General features: G+C 31.2%; 1 pseudogene; it reads left to right on the top strand.

Moving 5' to 3' along the window:
• Positions 1-10,942: 10,942 nt before the first annotated feature.
• LOC112795191 (uncharacterized) lies at positions 10,943-17,552 on the top strand (annotated as a pseudogene).
• Positions 17,553-19,746: the final 2,194 nt, after the last annotated feature.

The raw sequence follows: 19,746 nt of genomic DNA, 5'->3' as shown, positions 1-19,746 counted from the left end.
AATAAATAACAATTCCTCCAGGGAGTATATAAGATTTTTTCTAACTTCAGCAAGAGAAGAAGAACTATACCAAGTTGTGTTTTTTATAGGTACGGGACATTAAAATAGAGATAAAAAAATATAAAATTATATTTAATAGATGAGATATAGACAAATATATTATATTCAAAAATATTAAATTAATGTATTTTATGTTCATTTTAATAGAAAGAATATAAAGATACTAACAACAGACATAATTTAATTTTTATTTTTTTATTATTCTTATTAATTTTATATAATTATATTTTTTATTATTATAATTTTTTACTCAAATTTTTTGAATAAAAAATAGAATAAATTAAATTTTTATAATTTATTATACTTTATTATTAAACAAAATACAAAAATATTAAATTTTTTATTTTTATTCTTTATATCTTATTTTCAGTATTTTTTTATTCTTCTTAAAAACAAATGCAGCGCAGCCTAATGGTTGAATTATATATATGTTTGCATTATATGGAGTTGTATCTAGCTTTTTGAGATTTTTGATTATCATAGCTGAATTATGCCTTAAAAAGTTAGGGTTTCATGTTTTTTCTTTTCCACCAGCACCCACCCAAAATCAAAACCCTAAGTTGAAAGTTCTCTTCTCTCTGGCACATAGTGTCACTCATCTCCGGTGTTACGTTGTCTTCATCTTCGTCCAACAAGCTTAGTCACATCGAGACGTGAATCCATCACTTTCTGAGAAAGGGTGGTTGGAGTAAAAGTGTTTGCGGAATGAATGGATGGTAAGGGTAATTTTAAAATTTTGACAAATAATTTAAAAGAATGGCAAGTGTAATAATATTAACAACTACCTGTAAGGTGTTGAAGAGAGTTTTTTATTTTTTTTTTTGTTTTGTTTTTTTTATATATATCAAAGAAAAAGAGATCCGAACCTGCGACCTCTAAATGAGTATGGAGAGACCATGTCGTTTGAGTTATAACTCGTTGGGGTTGAAGAGAGTTAATAGCTAATAAATGGATAATAAAATAAATTTAATTTTAATGTATTATTAGTATAAAATAGTTGTATATATGTATTTAATAATATAATATTATATTAATAAAAATAATTATTTTTTATATTAATTACATGAATAATTATTTAAAAAAATAAATATAATTGTATGATTGTATAAAATATTTTATATTATTAATGCATTAAAATTAAATTCTAATAAAAATTATATATTAAAAAAGTAGGATTTTTTATCATTTTAAATTAAAAATAGTTAATTATTTGCATACAATGTGTTATATATATATAACCCATTGGGTTGCGATTTAAGAGCAACTAATGTATCTATCCGCCTGATACATAGAAAATGTCTATTTTTTATATTTATATCTGAAATATATTTTTAAAATAAGTTATTTATGAATATATTTATCTTATATGAAATAACTTAATATATTTTTATGATTTATACTAATATCAAAAATCTATAAACTAATAAAAATTCACAAAGTACTTATATTTAATAAAAAAATGTCGTATACAGTAAACAAATAACTCAATGTCAATATAAAAAAACTAAACTAAAATATTAAAGTAAAATTTATATGTATTCACTAAATCTTATCAAATTAATAACAATAAAAATAAATATTGACTTGAGTAGTAAAAAAAAAAATATATTATTAAAAAATATTAATAAATAATTTTCTAACTATTTAGATAAATTCAATAGATAGAAATAAAAAAATACTATATTCAAAATATTATATAAAAAAATAAAAAGTTATTTAAAAGAGAATCTAATATTCATAGAGATATAAAAAAGAATTAAAGTAATTATTAAAAAGATAAGATATAGGATATTATAATTATTGACGAATCTTATTATAATTAATCATTAAATTTTAACGATTTAATTATTTAATATATAATAACATATAGAACGTTTGCATACTTGACTCTAAACTTAGAGTCATGAATGGTAAAATAAAATATTATATATAAGAAAGAATCGTGATAATGTTTAAAGGATATAAATAAAATATTAGAATTATTGATTCACGAAAATATAAAAAAGAATAATGATAATTACTAAAATGATATGAAATAAAATATTAGAATTATTAACAAATCTTAATATAAATCACTAAATATTAATTTGTGTATGATTAATTACATAATACTTTTTCTAAAAAATAGTTTATAAGAGAGAGGTATTTAAATTAGACACTAGAATGTGCCACGTTAACATGTTTGATGTCATCAAAATATAACCTGTTGTAGAATTAAAATTATTGATTAATTATAATATATGAAAGAATTATAATAATAATTACTAAAAGGGTAAAGTATTATTTTGGTACATAACATTTGGGACGAAGATTAATTTGTTTTTTAACGTTTTAAACGTTCTATTTCAGTCCCAAAATTTTGAAACGTCCTATTTCAATCCCAAAAAAAATTTAAGCGGATTCAATGTTGTCCCACCATTAAATTTGACACATACAGTTCACATATTGAAGAGTCAATAGCATTCGATTTTCGTATGTAAGTAAAATAGATCCATCGACAAATGATTAATATAAAAACCTTTCCTTTAATTTTGAAATGTTGATGATTGATGGTTAGGATTTGAAGTTTTATACAAAAAAGAAATTAAGGAGAAAAAGTATTATAAGAAGGTTTTAGTTTTGTTTTTTTAACACATGAAATAATACATATGATTTAATTAGTAACCATATTAACGTCCACATCACTCATTCCGTTAATTATTAGTGTCAAGTTTAATGATTGGATCATATTGTGCTTGTTTAGAATTTTTTGAGACAAAAATAAAACGTTTGAAATATTAAGAATCAAATTAAAATTTGACCCAAACGTTGAAGATCAAAATAGTATTTTACCTTTACTAAAAAAATATGAAATATAATATTAGAATTATTGACTAATTTTTATATAAATACTTATTAAATATTAATTTGTATCTAATTGATTACATCATACTTTCTTTAAATATGGTTGAGAAAAAAAAACGTATGTAAAGTACAACAGAATACGTTACGTCATTATGCTTGGCATCATAATACAATCCATTATAGAATAATATAATAATAAATAATAAAGCTCACCATAATTAATAATTCTAATTATTTAATATATAATATTTTTTGAAAATAGCATTAACATGTAAACATGCATTAGAACGCGGCATATCAGCATACTTGAGTCTAAAATTTACGCTCATAATATAAATGGTAAAAGAAACACCATATAAAACATTTACAGAAATATAAAAAAAATTGTGATAATTTTAAAAAGAATATAAAATAAAATATTAAAATTATTGATTCACAGAAATATAAAAAAAATATTGATAATTACTAAAAAGATATAAACTAAAATATTAAAAGTTATTGATAAATCTCAACATAATTAATTATTAAATATTAATTTGTATATAATTGATTACATAATATTTTTTTTAAAAATAGTTGAGAAGAGAGATGTATCCAAACTGATATTAGAATAGCCACGCCAACATACTTATCGTTAGAATGTAACCCGTTGTAGAATTAGAATTATTTAATTATTGATTATTGACTCACTGAAATATAAGAAATAATAATAATAATAATAATAATAATAATAATAATAATAATAATAATAATAATAATAATTAAAAAATATTAGAATTATGAATAAATTATCATTTATACCCATGAAAGATGTGAACGCTGAAAAATGTACCCATCAAATAAAGAAACTAATGTTGTACCCATCAAAGATGGATTTCTTGTTATGCCCAAACTTTAATTTTTGTTGACTTTTTAACGAAATTCCTAAATTATCATCTCCTCTCTCTTTCTCACTCTCTCTCTCTCCAACAACAATAATAATTACCCCGACCAACAACCTTTTCTCTGCTATTCAGAGGTCATCGCCGCCATCTAGCGCAACAGAAAAAAGGAAAAGAGGCAATGAGTTCTAATGAGCTACACATGTATCGAACCCTGAAACAGTAGAGCAGCTATAATTACCCAGAAACAACTAATTCAATTGAACACAGGGCTTCAATTTCAAATGAACAATTCTTTAAATAAAACCAGAGGAAAAGCCCTAGGGTGTCTTCAAGTTTGAATCTTTGGGTAATCCACAATAACGGCATGCAACGAGAAGAGCGAACTTTGGTAGTACTCCAATAAACTTAGACACAAATACTCTAGATTTATAATTAAAGGAAGATGGTGGCGTGTGACGCACATCTAATTGCGGTGTCGAGGACGGTGTCATCGCAAAAGGAAAGGTGGAGGACACAGATCTTGAACCGACTGAGGAGGGGTTGACGCGACACCACCAAAGCCACCAAATCAGAACTTGCTGCGATGATATTGGGAGACATAGAGGAGCTTGAGGCAGAAGTCGTTGTCGATTTTCTTTTTGTGGTTTTTGATGAACTTGAGATAATGTTTTTTGCCGTAGAAGGAGTGGAGGACAGAGGGTGGAGGTGGTGGGTGGTGTCGAGACAGTGGAAAAGCACATCTGAAATGAAGAGGGGTGTTTGCATCGTCAACGGTGCCAGAAGCGAGAGAGAGAGAGAGAGAGAGAGAGAGAGAGAGAGAGAGAGAGAGAGAGAGAGAGAGAGAGAGAGAGAGAGAGAGAGAGAGAGAGAGAGAGAGAGAGAGAGAGAGAGAGGATAATTTGAGAATTTTTGTAACAACTCAGACCACCCGCTAGTACGATATTGTCCGCTTTGGCATACAAGACCTCCCGGTTTTACCTTTGACGATAGAGATGATAGCCGAAGCCCCCCACACTCACTCGTCAAAATGCGTCATACTAGGGAGAGGTATCCACACCCTTATAAGGAATGCTTCGTCCCTAAGGGAGCCTAAAGTCCTTGCTAGCACATCGATCTGGGCTCCGTCTCTGATACCATCTGTAACAGCTCACACCACCCGCTAGCACGATATTGTCCGCTTTGGCACACAAGGCCTCACGGTTTTGTCTTTGACGATAGGGATGATAGCTGAAGCCCCCACACTCACTCGTTAAAACGCATCATACTAGAGAGAGGTATCCACACCCTTATAAGGCATGCTTCGTTCTCCTCCCCAACTGATGTGGGACCTTACAATTTTACCAAAAAGTTAATAAAAAATTTAGGATTTAGGTACTTTTGTCACACGAAATCTATCTTTCAAAGATACATTGTTAGTTTTTTTTATTTAATAGATACATTTGTTAGTGTTCGAATATTTCATAAACACAATGGTAATTTATTTTAAAATTATTGACAAATCTCAACATAAATAAATTTTAATTTATGTATGATTATTTACACTATTTTTCTTAAAAAATAGTTAAAAAAAAAAACATATACAAACTACACTAAAATATGCCGCAAGATAAAAGGGGAAATGCAATATGACCTCCCTTAATTATCAATTTGTTTTACACCTTATATATAAATTTTAATTTAGCCTCTTAAAATTTTTATTTTGATTTTTGTTAATTGTATTTTTTTTTGCTTTTCTCTAAAAGTTAATATAACTCTACTCTTATTTGGTGTCAGAATATAATTTGTTATAAAATAATATAATAATAATGATATTGATTATTGATTATTAATGATTGATTCATTGAAATATAAAAAAAGCATAATAATAATTACTAAAGAGATATAAAATAAATATTAGAATTATTAATAAATTTTAACATAAATAATTGTTAATGCTAATTTGTATATGTTTGATTAAATAATATTTTTTTAAAACTGATTGAGAAAAAAAAATGTAAATTGTCAATAAAATACGACACATCAGCGTGCATGCTTGGCGCTATAATAATAATAATAATAATAATAATAATAATAATAATAATAATAATAATAATAATAATAATAATAGATTATTAATAATTGACTTACTGATATATAAAAAAGAATTATAATAAGAATTATTAAAAAAGATATAAAATATAATATTAAAATTATTGATAAATTAAATATAAATAATTATCGAAGCAGCTATACATTTACACTGGTGGATTGAAATGTTTGGCAAGGCTTGGAGAAGAAAAGGTAATTTATGTTTGATTCACTTTTCTAACCTTTTCTTCGTCTACATATTCACTTTTTAAACTATATTGTTACAGTCGTAACGATTAGGGAGGAGAATTGGTAGAGGAGAGTTGTGGACCTTAACGCACAAACGACCTAATGGCTCCTACATCTATGATGCATGCAGCTCAGGCTATTGGTGTAAGTAATGTGTTGGAAATCAATAAGTTATTTCTAGTAGGTTTTATTTTTTAAAATTATATTGAAAGTCTATGCGATTAGCAACTAGCTAATAAATGCTTATGTTTGGTTATCTATGTGTGTAGGAAAGAATTGTGGCGATTGAGCAAGATGATGAATCCTCTAGATTGTTGTCTCAGAATGATTCGCTTGCTCAAACTCTCTCGAAAAAGAACACTCGGGTAGAATGCGTGGCATGGGTATCGCACCGACTTCTAGTCAAGTCTTCGGTACGAATTTTCATTAGCCGAGCAATGGAGCTCAAAGAGAGGAGAGCCAAGGGTGCTGCTTGAACTACAAGTAGAGCTAGCGGCCAAGAAATTAGAAAGGAAGACAATGGAAGATGAAGTAGCAGTTGAGAAGACAAAAAGACAGGCATTAGAGGATGAAGTAGCAACCGAAAAGATAAAGATGAAAGCGATGGAGAATGCTCTGAGATGTCTAATTCAAGGGCAAGGTGGGGAGCTGCCAATAGACGTCACTACATAGATGAATTCATTGGAGAGACAAAATGAAAAGTAGATCTTAGGATTGAAAATTATTTTTTTTTAATATACACTTTTTTGTTGACTATGTGACACTTATTAAGGAATACATTTTATTGATATTCAGATGAATATATGAATTTGCTTTATAGTTTTGCTAATGCCGTTTACCCATCAATTTATTTTTTCACATACAAAATAATTAAGATTTGTAATATTAAGAAAAATTAAAAAATACCTAATACTAGGGGTGCACATGGGCCAGGTAAAACCGGGTTCGTTTTGACTCGGATCCGACCCTAAATAATAATCAGGTCTATTTTTGAGACCCTTATCCGGTCTTAGACCCGGTAAAATCACACTACTTTCGGGCTGCACTAAAATCGGGTCTCGACCGAGTGAAGTTCGGGTCTTGATAACTTTTATGTCAAAAAATTATGATGCACTCATTTATAAAGAAGAAAAAAAATACTTGTTACAAAGAAGTTGATAACCATACTTGAACTTGAATTTGTGCATAAATTCGAATTTTATGCTTTTTTGATCTATTTTCTAATTCAACAAATGTGATAAAAAAACAAAACAATAAGCTTATAATTAATATTACAAAATATTAGAATTAATTTAACATATATACCTTTTTTATTATTCCTAGGGTGCACATAGGTCGGGTGAAGCCAGGTTTGCCTTGATCCGAACCCGACTTTAAATAACGACCATGTCTATTTTTGAGACCTTTATCCGGTCCTAGACCCGAAAAAATCACACCAAATTAGCTCCAAAGTATTCGGGTCGGGTCGAGCCATGTGCACCCCTACTAGTACATTCGTTTTAAAAAAAGCGTTGATTGCCGGTGCAAAATACAACATTTTTGCGGACATTAAGCCGAGGAAATAGCGGCAGTTACAAAATAGTCGAAAATAAATTTAAAATTACTTAATATCAGATAACAGCAGTTTCGAACCGCCATTAAATAAATTTGAAAAACGGAACTGTCCTTAAATAGCAGCGGTTTTCAACCATCAGGAAATTATAGTCGAATTCAAAGTTCTTAAAATTGAAATCGCCGCAAAATCAACCGACGTTAATCCTTGATTTAGTAGTAGTTGTGTCCGCCATAAAATCAAATCTCCACCTTCTAAATTACAAGATTTCTTTAAACCGTCGCAAATACCTAAAAATTGCCGCAAATTATCAATTCTTTTGTAGTGTTTACATAAGGTTTTTTTTAAAAAAAAAAAAAACAAATTGTCATCAAAATACACTACATTAATATTTTTTTTGTATTATAAAACAACTTCTTATAGAATAATATGACGATTGTGCACTAGAATATATCGCACTTAAATTGTAGCGGTTAAGGCGGATTAATATGTCCTTTATAAATGGCACCAAGTTAAGCTATAGTAAGAAATTGAGTAAAGTCTTTGGACTCTGATGCACTACTTTACGTATTTTATTATAATGTTCGAACTCTAGATGCAATTTTTACTAATATTAAAAGCATGACATATACGTAAATAAAACTGAAACAATGTATATAGAAAATTAACTGTTTTTTATTTAAAAGGTAGAAAACCCTAAAAACATGTTGTACAAAAAATGTTTAAAAGATTATTTGAATTCAAGAATCTAATTTTTAATTGACTCAATAATGTTATATCCATTATTAATTTTGTGAATTTGAATATAAATTTCAGTTAAATATAGACATTCACAATAATGCATTTATAACAATATTCAAAATTTATCTTAGCTTATCATTAATTATTTTTTTAGTAAAATATATTTTTTATATTTATATAAAATTTTAAGATTATTCTTAATATTTAATTTGATTTAATTTTATACAATTCAAATAGATTTTTAATTTTATTTTTACTATTTAAATATATTAAATTTTTATTTTTTACTGTTAGAAACAAGAGGGTAATCTAAAAAAAGAGTTGTCTATTATTGAGTGAGTTCTAGAATAACACAATATGCAAGGTTATATATAGATACTATAAGAATCAAAGCAATAAGAGCTTAATATCCTATAATAAATATACAGATATGTTAATCATTATAATTGATCCTAATTACACTCTAACATCCCTCCTCAAATTTCAGTGGGAGCGAAACATAAGGGGTGGATTTCTTACCCTATAAGAATGATTAGAGGGAAGAGGCATGATAGCAGGAGCATGATCATCATCCGGTTTGGAATCATCGAGAGATGGAGAAGGAGAAAGAGTAAGAGACTCGTGAGGTTAACTTGAGATAGAATCTTTAGAATTATCACTAGAAAAAAAAATCAACATTGGGATTAGTGAAAAGCGGTGACTAAGTAGAAGGAATGGACTCAAATGAGGAGAACCTAGAAAACATGTGGTGCTCCTAGAATACAATATGACGAGATATACAAATACGTCTAAAGAGAGGATCACAATAATGATAACCCTTGTGTTTAGTGCCATAATTGAGGAAACAACACATGCGAGCCCAAGGTTCAAGTTTGCTATGTTTATGAGGCTGAAGAAAAATGAAATAGGCATAACCAAAAGCTCAAAGAGAACTGTAATATGGAGAAGTATGATAAAGACGCTCAAAGAGATTAATGTTACCAAGGACAGAAGAAGGAAGTCTACTAATAACATGAACAGCAGTAAAAATAACTTCACGTCAAGTACGTCCAGGACACGAAGAAGAAATAAGCATTGCACAAACAGAGTCAAGAATAAGACGGTGTTTACGTTCAACCCGTCCATTTTGTTAAGACATACGAGGGCAAGAAAACTCAGACAAAGTACACTGTTCAGCAAGAAATTTAAAAGTTTGGAGTCACAGTATTTCATAGCATTATCGTATAGAAAAAAATTAATGATCTTGGAAAACTGAGTTTTAATCATAGTGGCAAAGTTAATATAAATCTGAGGCAGCTCATGGCGATTAGTCATTAGATAAACCAAAGTAAAGCGTGAATAATCATAAATGAAAACTACAAAGTATCGAACTCCTCCCATAGAAGCAGTGGGAGCAGGGCCCAAAATATCAAAGTGGATAAGATCAAAAGGAGAACAAGCAAGAGATGAATTATTATGAAAAGATAAAGTTGGTTATTTTGCGGTTTGACAAAAAATACAATCAAAAGACTCATTATTTACTTTACCTAAAACATCTTTAGACATAAGAGGGCGCAATTTTTCTAAGGAGCTATGGGCAAAACAGTGATGCCACAAGTGAAGGGTAGATTGAGAAGAAACAACACATAAATTTGATGTAGGAAGAATATGAAGATTCTCGAGCTCAAACAACTTTCTGAGTTCTGACCTTACATCTAGTCCCAATGATTTGTCCCGTCTGACGATCCTGCACACGATAACCAGAAATGAAAAAATTGGCATCAAAACTGAGATCAACGAGTTAACCAATAGAAATAAGATTAAAGTTTAATTTTGGAATAAAATAAGTATCAGGGATATTAAGATTTGATTATGAAATAAAACCCTTATGTATCGCACGCAAGAGGAAACCATCAGCAGTGTTGATAGAAGGTGCATTTGTAGTGGTAGACAAAGATAAAAAAAGATGACTCAAAGAAGACATGTGACGAAAGCAATTGGAATCAAAATACCATTTATAATTATCTGGAGGAGTGAAAAAAGTAGCAAGAGTATTACCAAAAAATGAGAGAAGTTGCTTAAGAAGAGACTTAATATCAAATAGAGAGACAGAAGACAGGTTGAGAGAAGCAGAGCTGGTAGATTCAATAGCAACAGCAGAAGCAAGCACATTCTTAGAAAAGTTGGGACGAGAATGATTCTTGGTCTGATCAGGACATGGTGGGTGAGTAGGACAGGTAGTAATCAAATGTCCCAAGAGCTACAATAATGGCAAAACAATATTGGGCAATTGAAGCCAAGGTATCCTTTCTGCTTGCATTTTCGACATTCAATAGAGGGGTAGTCTGGGAGTAAGTGACTAAAACGATGACAATTTTGGCAAAATTTACCTTTCTTGACTGTAGGCTGAAAAACATCCAATTTTTTCATAATAATAGAGACAAAGGCAAAAGAGAGAAGAAATTGCAAAATCAAGGCAGAAATCAAGAAAACGGGGGGACAGAATCGGAAAGAAATCGTTAAAAAAATCTTAGGGAGAGTCCCACTGTTTGCCACATCAACAGTCATGTCAGTAGAGGAGGACACATTACAACGGCAGATTGGAGGAAGAAAACACGTCAAGGATGACATGGTGGTGAACAGGAGTGCGGATCTGGCGATGGGTCGGGTCAAGGCGACACACAGGCTGAAACACGAGTTGATTGAAGCTACAGGTCTTCGACACGTGGACGGTTCTAGAGCGTTGATCTTAGACGCAAATCAACAATTCTAGATGTGTCTAGAAAGAAGAAAAGATTATGGCAGGCAGGGAGCTTGCGGCGGCGTGTCAGGGCGGTTCTAGCGACGTGGTTGGGTTCGTTGGGCTCAGGACAATGAGACAAAGAGAATGGAGTGGTCATTGGCAAAGGAAAACGTCAGGAAAGAGATTGAAAACAAGTATAAAGAGGCTTCTTGAAGAAGAAAAAAAGAAAGGCTATCAATGATTTTTCATGGAAAAAAATAACCTATGCTCTTGATACCATGTTAGAAACAAGAGAGTAATTTGAAGAAAATGTTGTCTATTATTGAGTGAGTTCTAGAATAATACAATATACAAGGCTATATATAGATGTTAGAAGAATCAAAGTAATAAGAGCATAATATCCTATAATAAATATATAGATATGCTAAATAATTATAATTGATCTTAATTGATCTAATTGATCCTAACTATACTCTAACATTTACTATTATCTACCACAACTTTACTCACAAAGAAAATCGTCTTTCTCTACTATCACACAGAGTACCATTGCCACAACATAACCACCATCACCATTCCAACCTCCACCTCTACTCTCTTGTTCTGTTGGTGCGATTTATTTAGACTTGGGAAAAAATGCGAGAATAGCATAATATTGTCAATGATAGAGAAAAGAAACTTGGAGTGTGAAAAGATAGAAGAATGAATGTTATTTTTCTGATCTAAATCTTAGATACATAATTTATACCTATTTATGTAATAGTGCTAATAGTTCCTTAAGCTAACTTAATAACAAAATTAACTGTCATAACTAACTTATCTCCCTATACAAAAAGAATTAATAATGGTTTGATTTTTTTTAGATATTTAGAAACTGTGATTCCACGTTTCTTTATAGAGTTGAGTTGGATTTTGAGCTGTTGTATCTTAATCTTGGAGATCTTTGCAAAATATTCTTAAGTTGAACTCCAAGCCTTAAATGCATATTTGCAATCTAGCATAGTGTTTTTGAATATATCATTTATAGAGGATAGCAGTCAGGTCATAAGGTAATGATCTTTGATCTTCCAATCTTCGTAGGTTTATGATTCAATTCCTGCAGTTCTTGCAGCTTCGTTTCCAAATTGTGTAGAAATTTTCTCTTCAACCAAATGATCTACCAGGCTATTTGTATTGATGACATGAAGCGCGAGATGCTTCCAAGTCTAGTATGAATTTTTTGTTAATTTGTTTAAGATTGGAGCAGAAAAGGTAGTGGATGAAGGTTGTTGGTAGGGTATAATGGAAGCCATGGATATAAAATTCTAAACCAATAGCACTATGATACCATGAAGGGATATGAACAAAAGTAAAAAAATTAGAGAGATTAAAACTAAAATGATTTATTATGATTCAGAATTAATTCCCTATTATATAAGGAGCTATATGTAACGACCAAATTTTTAGTATGTCTAGATCATACTGAAAATTGAGCGCTACCAACTTGTCTTCCTAATTATTATCTATTATTTATTGTATGAGTCTGTGCCTTGTTAGAGCGTTATCGTTTTACGGGTAAATTTATTTTTGAAAAAGTTTGATCTAACTTTCGGGTTGATAAGCGAAATGATCCATAGTCAAATCATAAATAATAATAAGTAAAATAGTTATAAGCAACCACACTTTTATACATCTCAAGCGGTTAACAACACTCAGATAACCAGCCTTTATTAAAGTATAGATGTCAATTAGAACAACTCTAGAAATAGCTAGATAATTACTATATATATATCCCAAGTCCTGACCTGTTTGAGAAGTCCCTAAGTTGGCACTCAGGCTAGTCTAGACTTTATACTCACTCAATCCTTCTAAACTACAAAAGCGAAGGAAAGTACGTTCTAGGTCTTCAAAACTCAGGTCAAGTTGAATGTCATCAAAAGGTGGATCATCATCTACTACTCCTCTGCACAATCATACATTGTCGTAGGACATCTCGCTAGTACTTCATCAAGTAGCCTCATAACAGAAGCCTCGTACAAAAGGACTTAGGTTAAAATTCATATTCAAAACGGGGTACAGATGTTGGCTGGTCTCACAAGTCAAGCTAAGCAAGATATCTATAGAAGAACATCAAGAAAACACAAGTTTAGCAAGATTTTCTTGTAACTGAACCAAAGAGGAGGGATCCATTTAACCGGATTTTGATCCATGAAAAGTGGCATGGATTTGAAGAGAAAGAAGAGATGATCACTTTAATCGTTTGGAATTTTGATTTGATTTTTGGTTTGGAAGAAATCAAGATTTGAAGTTCTATGTGTTCAAAGTTTTCTCTTTTTTCTTTCTCTCTTATTTTCGGCCATTTAAGGTGGAAATGAGAAGTTTGGAGTGTCTTGGGGGTGGGAAAAAACATGCTTGATGTTGATTGGCTAGTTAGGGAGGTAGTTGAAAAATATCTCAGGTGTATAATTACTAAAACTAGATGTATTAGAACACACACTTAACAACACATCTAGAAATTAATATATGAAATACTAGTATAGATGATACTAGTAACATGATTAACATGAGAATAGAAGATATATGATGAGACATTAGCATAGCTAAAGTCATCAGAGAGTGCTGGTATTAACTTGCACCAGAAGACTGTGAGTCTGATTAAACTTATCTCTTATTTTTAACTAAAGCAGATCAAATAATATTATAGTATTACTCAAGTAGCTCTAATATTGATATAATAATAATATTATATTATTATTTCTCTTCTCTCGTGAATCGAGTTCGACTCGTCAAACTGAGACTAACTATGGAAACTAAAATCTAAAACTCTTAACCGAAACAGTTCAAAAACTAAGTTTCGTGACTGTGTCGTCAAGCTTATCACAGAAAATATTCTTGCTTAATAATAACATAAAAATGATGTAGGTTGAGGTGTTTGATGATATAGTAAAAGTGTTTTTTTTTGCTAAACTTTCAGAAACTCTACTTCTTTAGATAAAGTATCATGTATTTGAAAACTAGGTTGTATATATAATAGAGGATTATAATGTAGAACAAAATCCATTACTTATCTATTCTAAATATAATAGTTAAGCAGTTCACTCACCGAGGCATATCCACAGTGTTCCCTCCAATTGAGCATACCCTTAGGTGACAACACGTTTGCAGCCAATGTAAGATGGTTAGGTCCTTGAAATAAGTTGTTCATTAGTTAAAGTAAATAGTTCCCTCGATGACACTCAAAATGAGAAGTAAGGGCAGATGTGGACACGTGGCTAGGGTTCGGGGACAACTAATGTCACAATGAAAATATAAGGAAACTAAAATGTTATAGAAACATGGCTCGGTGTGGAAAAGAAATTGACCTCCTCTCAACAGGCCCTCTTGCCGAAATTGCAACGCAGTGAACGAGGCTACCAGTATTACTTCTAAGAATCGCGCTTGCGTGACTCGCTTGCATGGTGAGAGGTCTTGGAAAAACTCAAAATGTCTGTAAAGGAAGAATCTTCTGCAACACCTGACCGGTGACTTGCAGTTAATAAAGCGATCGATTTGGTATCTCTCACTTAGACGGGCTCTGTCCGGTATTAAAAAATTACAGATTTTCCCACCCACCACTATCATCATGACAAAAATAGTTGTGTATAAATATGAGGACCCCAAAGCTTATACAAAATATATATGTGTATTGTTATTTGGATCTGCTATAGGTTGAGCTCGATATTCTTTTTTGCTGCAAATAAATGGCTGCGAGGAAGGATTTTGTCAGGGATATCAATCCAACCAAGCTTGCCTAGTCCTTGGTTGTGGGGGTCGCTCGATTGTATGAGTTTCCAAGTTAGTGGAACAAGAATGAGATGTTTAGCTTAGAGTTGGTTTTACAAGATGAGGAGATATTTCCATCATTCATACTTATACCTTGCAGTTTCTTCTTAGGTGTGCATTAATAAGTTATGTTCATGTTATTTTTATCCAACTTACAAGGTGATAGAATTCATGCAACCATTTGCAAGCCTGGGTTGGAGTTGTTCAAAAATAGAATAAAGGAGCATTGTGTTTATAGTATGCAAAATTTTATTGTCAAGCTTAACAATGGAAAGGTTAGGACAACTCCTCACAAGTACAAGCTTAACTTTTATACAAAGACTGTGGTGGCAGTCCTACCTATTGAGACTTTTGCTTTTAACACATTCAAGTTCCGTCTGTTTCATGAACTTGATGAAAATGGTTCAACTGACGGAAATCTATTATTTGGTAAGTTTAATTGAAATAGCTTTTTCTTGTCATCCTTTGATCAGATTAGGAAGTTATACCTTTAGATTTAAAGCTATGTATTGTGACATGCAGATTACATAGGAGAGATTGTTGGAAAGGAGGAGGTCAGGGGGCTGATTACACGCACTGGTGATGAAACGAAGCTTATTACACTTCAGTTGGAAGATCTAGAGTAATGTTTATTGCTTTGGATATGTGTCAACTATGAATTTAGTATGAGTTTTCAATCATTTAAACTGAGGCTTACTTTGGGTATTACTGCGGTCATGCACTAAAGAAAAAGAAAAAATGCAATCATTATTTAAAGGGGAAGTAAAATTTTTTTTACGCCTAAATGTGTCTAAATTGTTGGATATGTTAAATAGATCATGACTCAGCAGATGCTGGTAAATTAGTTTAACATATTGTGCATATTATATTATACGGACAAACTATGTAACTTTGATGCACTACTTTATGTGATTCGTAACTAATAGTGGACAAATTAGTTAAGGTGTGGTGTTCTGTTTTTCGTTCCAGAAAGCACAAAATTAAATGTACATTGTTTGGAGAATTGGTCGATGAAGTTCCTCCACATCTCGAGCGAGATGATGGGGAGCCTTTCATAATTGTGGTTCAGCTCTTTAAGTCCAACATGTACTTGAATTCTGTCAATATTCAAAGCACCTACTATGTGTTCACATGTTACTTCAATCCAAACCTTCCTGAGGTTATTGACTACAAGAAAAGGTTTGTTATTGGTGCACAAATACTTGGTTTATTCTGCATTTAGATTTCAGATTTTGAATATGATATTAGCGTATGTTAACTTTTTGCCGTATGCATAGATTGGCAACGGATTTTGTTTCTTGTTCACAACGAATTAGTCACCTGGAAGCTCAATCTCAATACTCAGTCACAGATGCGATCAATGCCGGCATTGTACCAGTGCGCACTATAGAAGAGGTTCTTAATATGACTGAGGTGAGATTGCAATCTGATAACTTAGACTGTATGTATTTCATTACTAACTTAGACCATTTTTGTTAGGAAACGTCATGTTGGATTGTTGGGACTATTGTTTCTCTAGAGGTTGGTAAAGATGATTGGTCCTATATATCGTGTAAGACATGTCCTAAGAAGGTTGTGTAGAGCAAAGATAGGTATTGGTCTGATAATTATAGGCGTGTAGGCTTCAAGGTTATGCTAAGGTTGGTTGTTAGATCAGAAAATTTTCCTAATTTTCGTAATACGTGCTTTATATATTCAATTGGCAAATATAGTGTAGTTGCATGTAGTTATCTTTATGGGTTACGGTTAATATGTTGCTGAGATGTTAATGTAGGTATAGGCTCCAAGTAATTGTGACTGATGGAAGTGGTTGTCTGAACCTCCTTGTGTGGAACAAAGAAGCAGAGCAAATGATAGAAAAGGCTGCTGAGAAAGTTAAGGAATTATCTGTAAGTCAAATTGATTCGAGCTAAAAAAAAATTCTCATAGAGAATGTGTTTATGCAGCTGAGTAAAACATTCTATCCTCCATGTAAAGAAATGCAAGAAAGGAAAGTCATACCCTAAATACCTGGAGAATATGATTGACAAAAGGTTCTTATTCAAGCTTAACATCATATACAAGACTATCAATGCCGTGAAAAGGGTGTATAGTGTCACAAAACTTTTGGACGACGAGTCCCTCATGTCCAGTTATGGTGTGCCCAACTCTTCTTCTGATGCTTCTGTAAGTGCAGGATGTTATGCTAAGACCTAAAACTTTTCTCTGCTATTCAATGTATTGTTGTACCTAACATGATTCTTAACTTTATCTTACTTCGTGCAGTGTTTGCAGATGCTAGCTAATATCCCTATAGCTGAAACAAACGAAGATAGCAATGGTCATGCTGCAGTTTTCCTATCCAAGGTAAAGAGTTTATGCATGTCACATCATTCTGTTAGCTATGGTAAATAGAGATAACTATCTATAATGAAGAGGCTGCTAAGTATGTAGTTTCTGATTGTGGAGTTTGTCTGAAACTTAGGATTCTGCTGTTGAGAGCAACTGCGATAGCTCCTGTCAAACTCTAGCCAAGAGAACAGCTACTGATGCAGTTGATGACTCCCCAGCAGAAGCAGCCTTGTCTCCAGATGTTCAGGAATCAGCTAACAAAACATTTAAGAGGAATTATCGAAGAAAAAAGATTGATTGAAAAGTTTGTATGGAAGTTACAGTGTTGGTTTGGTTAAGTTTGTCGTGGGATAAATCTTTTGTTAGCATTATAGCTTAATGTTTTCTTAGCCTTTCAATCTGTTTGTAGTTTATATATTGTGTGTCGTTTCAATGCTCCTTCTTTTGTGATGTTTAATGTCTCCTCAATTTAGTTGCTTTGTTTATTAAGTTCTTAGGTGCATTATCTATAGCTGGCTGCAGCTGGTAATATTGTCCAAGATTTTAAGCCTTACAAATTATGTTATTTATTAGTCCATTTGCCAGAAAACAATTTCCCTTTATCACACATTGACATCATTCTCTAATCCTCGATTGAAAAGTATACTAATTAAACCATAGTAAATCTGTCAACTCCTACAATAGTCATAATAACTTATTTCATTTCTTATTCTGATGTATTTCCTCACAAAATCAATAGGATATTATTGAGAAAAGAAAGCCAAATTGCAAGAGTCTTTACTCAGTGTTTGGGTATTCAAACAACATTATTTATACTCATTAAAATCTTTAATGGGACCATAGCTCATTGTTTGACCAACTATTGTGCCAAAAATCGAAAAAAATCTATGTTCTGAATTATACAAGTATAATAGTGCATTTTTGTCTTAGTAGTTCTTTAAGTCATAAGCTATTAGCCATGACAGCAGTCTCAGTTGATTATTTGGCTTAGAGATTAACCGTGACCAATATTTTGATTTTATAATTCAATTTTTTTTGTGGAAATATCATTTTAAATTTTTAATCCTGTGAACAAAAATTTGGCTTCATGTTGTACGAATAAAAATTAAAATATAATATTCAATTCATTAGGTGGATACATAATTAGAATAGCACAATTGTGATATTTGAAGTTAGACTCATTTTAATTCTGCTGGATAGCCATGAATATAATTTTTGTGCATATGGAGCATGACTAGATATCAAGTTTATTCTCAACTACTTTTACTTACCAACTGTATGAAAAAGATATATATATATATATATATATATATATATATATATATATATATATATATATATATATATATATATATTTACAAGTTGAGGTTGTGCCTAATAAGTAACGTTGGTTTTAAACCAGAAATTTTGCATTACTTTTGTATTTGGTTCACATCACCTTAAATTCTAAATTAGACCAGTATAACTTGCAGATTAAGTTGTTTGGTTAGTTGCACATGTTGTGGTTCTTATAGCTTTCTGGAAAACAGAATATAATTGTACTGCATTCCTTATTATGATTAGTTTCTCATGCCATGGTTTACTTCTCTCTTGATCTTGCCTTTATGCCTGCATTGTGTTCTTGGACCTATGTCCCTGGAATTTTCATAACATTATTCTTTTACTTTTACAATCAATAAAATAATTTATTCAGGGATTAAGGTGTAACGATATACATTAATTGGTGATAAGGAACCAAAGCCTAGAGCGCTTTGTGTAAACATTGCCCTCAAATGTGCGCTTCTAAGGAGGTAGTCATTACATTAAGCATGACAACCACAATAGATTGAATTATATATCTATTTGGAAGCATGGATGACAAACCCTGCGTTCCTCCATTATTTGCACCTTGCTGCATGTGGTAATGTTGTTGAACCTTTTAAGCCCTATAAGCTATCTTATTTATTAACCCATTTGCCACAAAACTTTCCCCTTATCACACATTCACATCATTCTTCAATCCTCCATTGAAAAGTATACTAATTAAACCATTGTGAATCTATCTCTGCAACAAATATTTGCCCAATTGATTGTATGTATGCAAACTCAATTTTAGATATCAAAACTCTATTATAAGAATAACTAACACTAGTCATAAACACTTATTTCATTCCTGACCCAGATTATATTTACTTACATACAATGAATGAGATATTATTCAAAAAGAAAGCCAAATTGTTCTGTCTTCACTAATTGTTTGCATATTCTAGCAATATCATTTACATTCAGTAAAATCTTTAATGGGAGCATAGCAACATAGCTCATACTTTGAGCAACTGTTGTGCCAATGAAGGAAAAAGAAATTCTATTCTGAATTATACAAGTATAAAATTGCATTTTTCATTTAGGAATAACAAGTTACAGAATACAGCATTCTCTTTAAAATAATTAGTAGAATGTATCATAATTTAGGTTTGCATGTGTAACCAATATTCCCAAGATTTTACAATACATTT

Source organism: Arachis hypogaea, chromosome 4 (assembly GCF_003086295.3).
Source record: "Arachis hypogaea cultivar Tifrunner chromosome 4, arahy.Tifrunner.gnm2.J5K5, whole genome shotgun sequence".
Lineage (NCBI taxonomy): Eukaryota > Viridiplantae > Streptophyta > Magnoliopsida > Fabales > Fabaceae > Arachis > Arachis hypogaea.
Note: the sequence above shows the minus strand (reverse complement) of the source record. Positions and strands in the feature narration are given on the sequence as shown.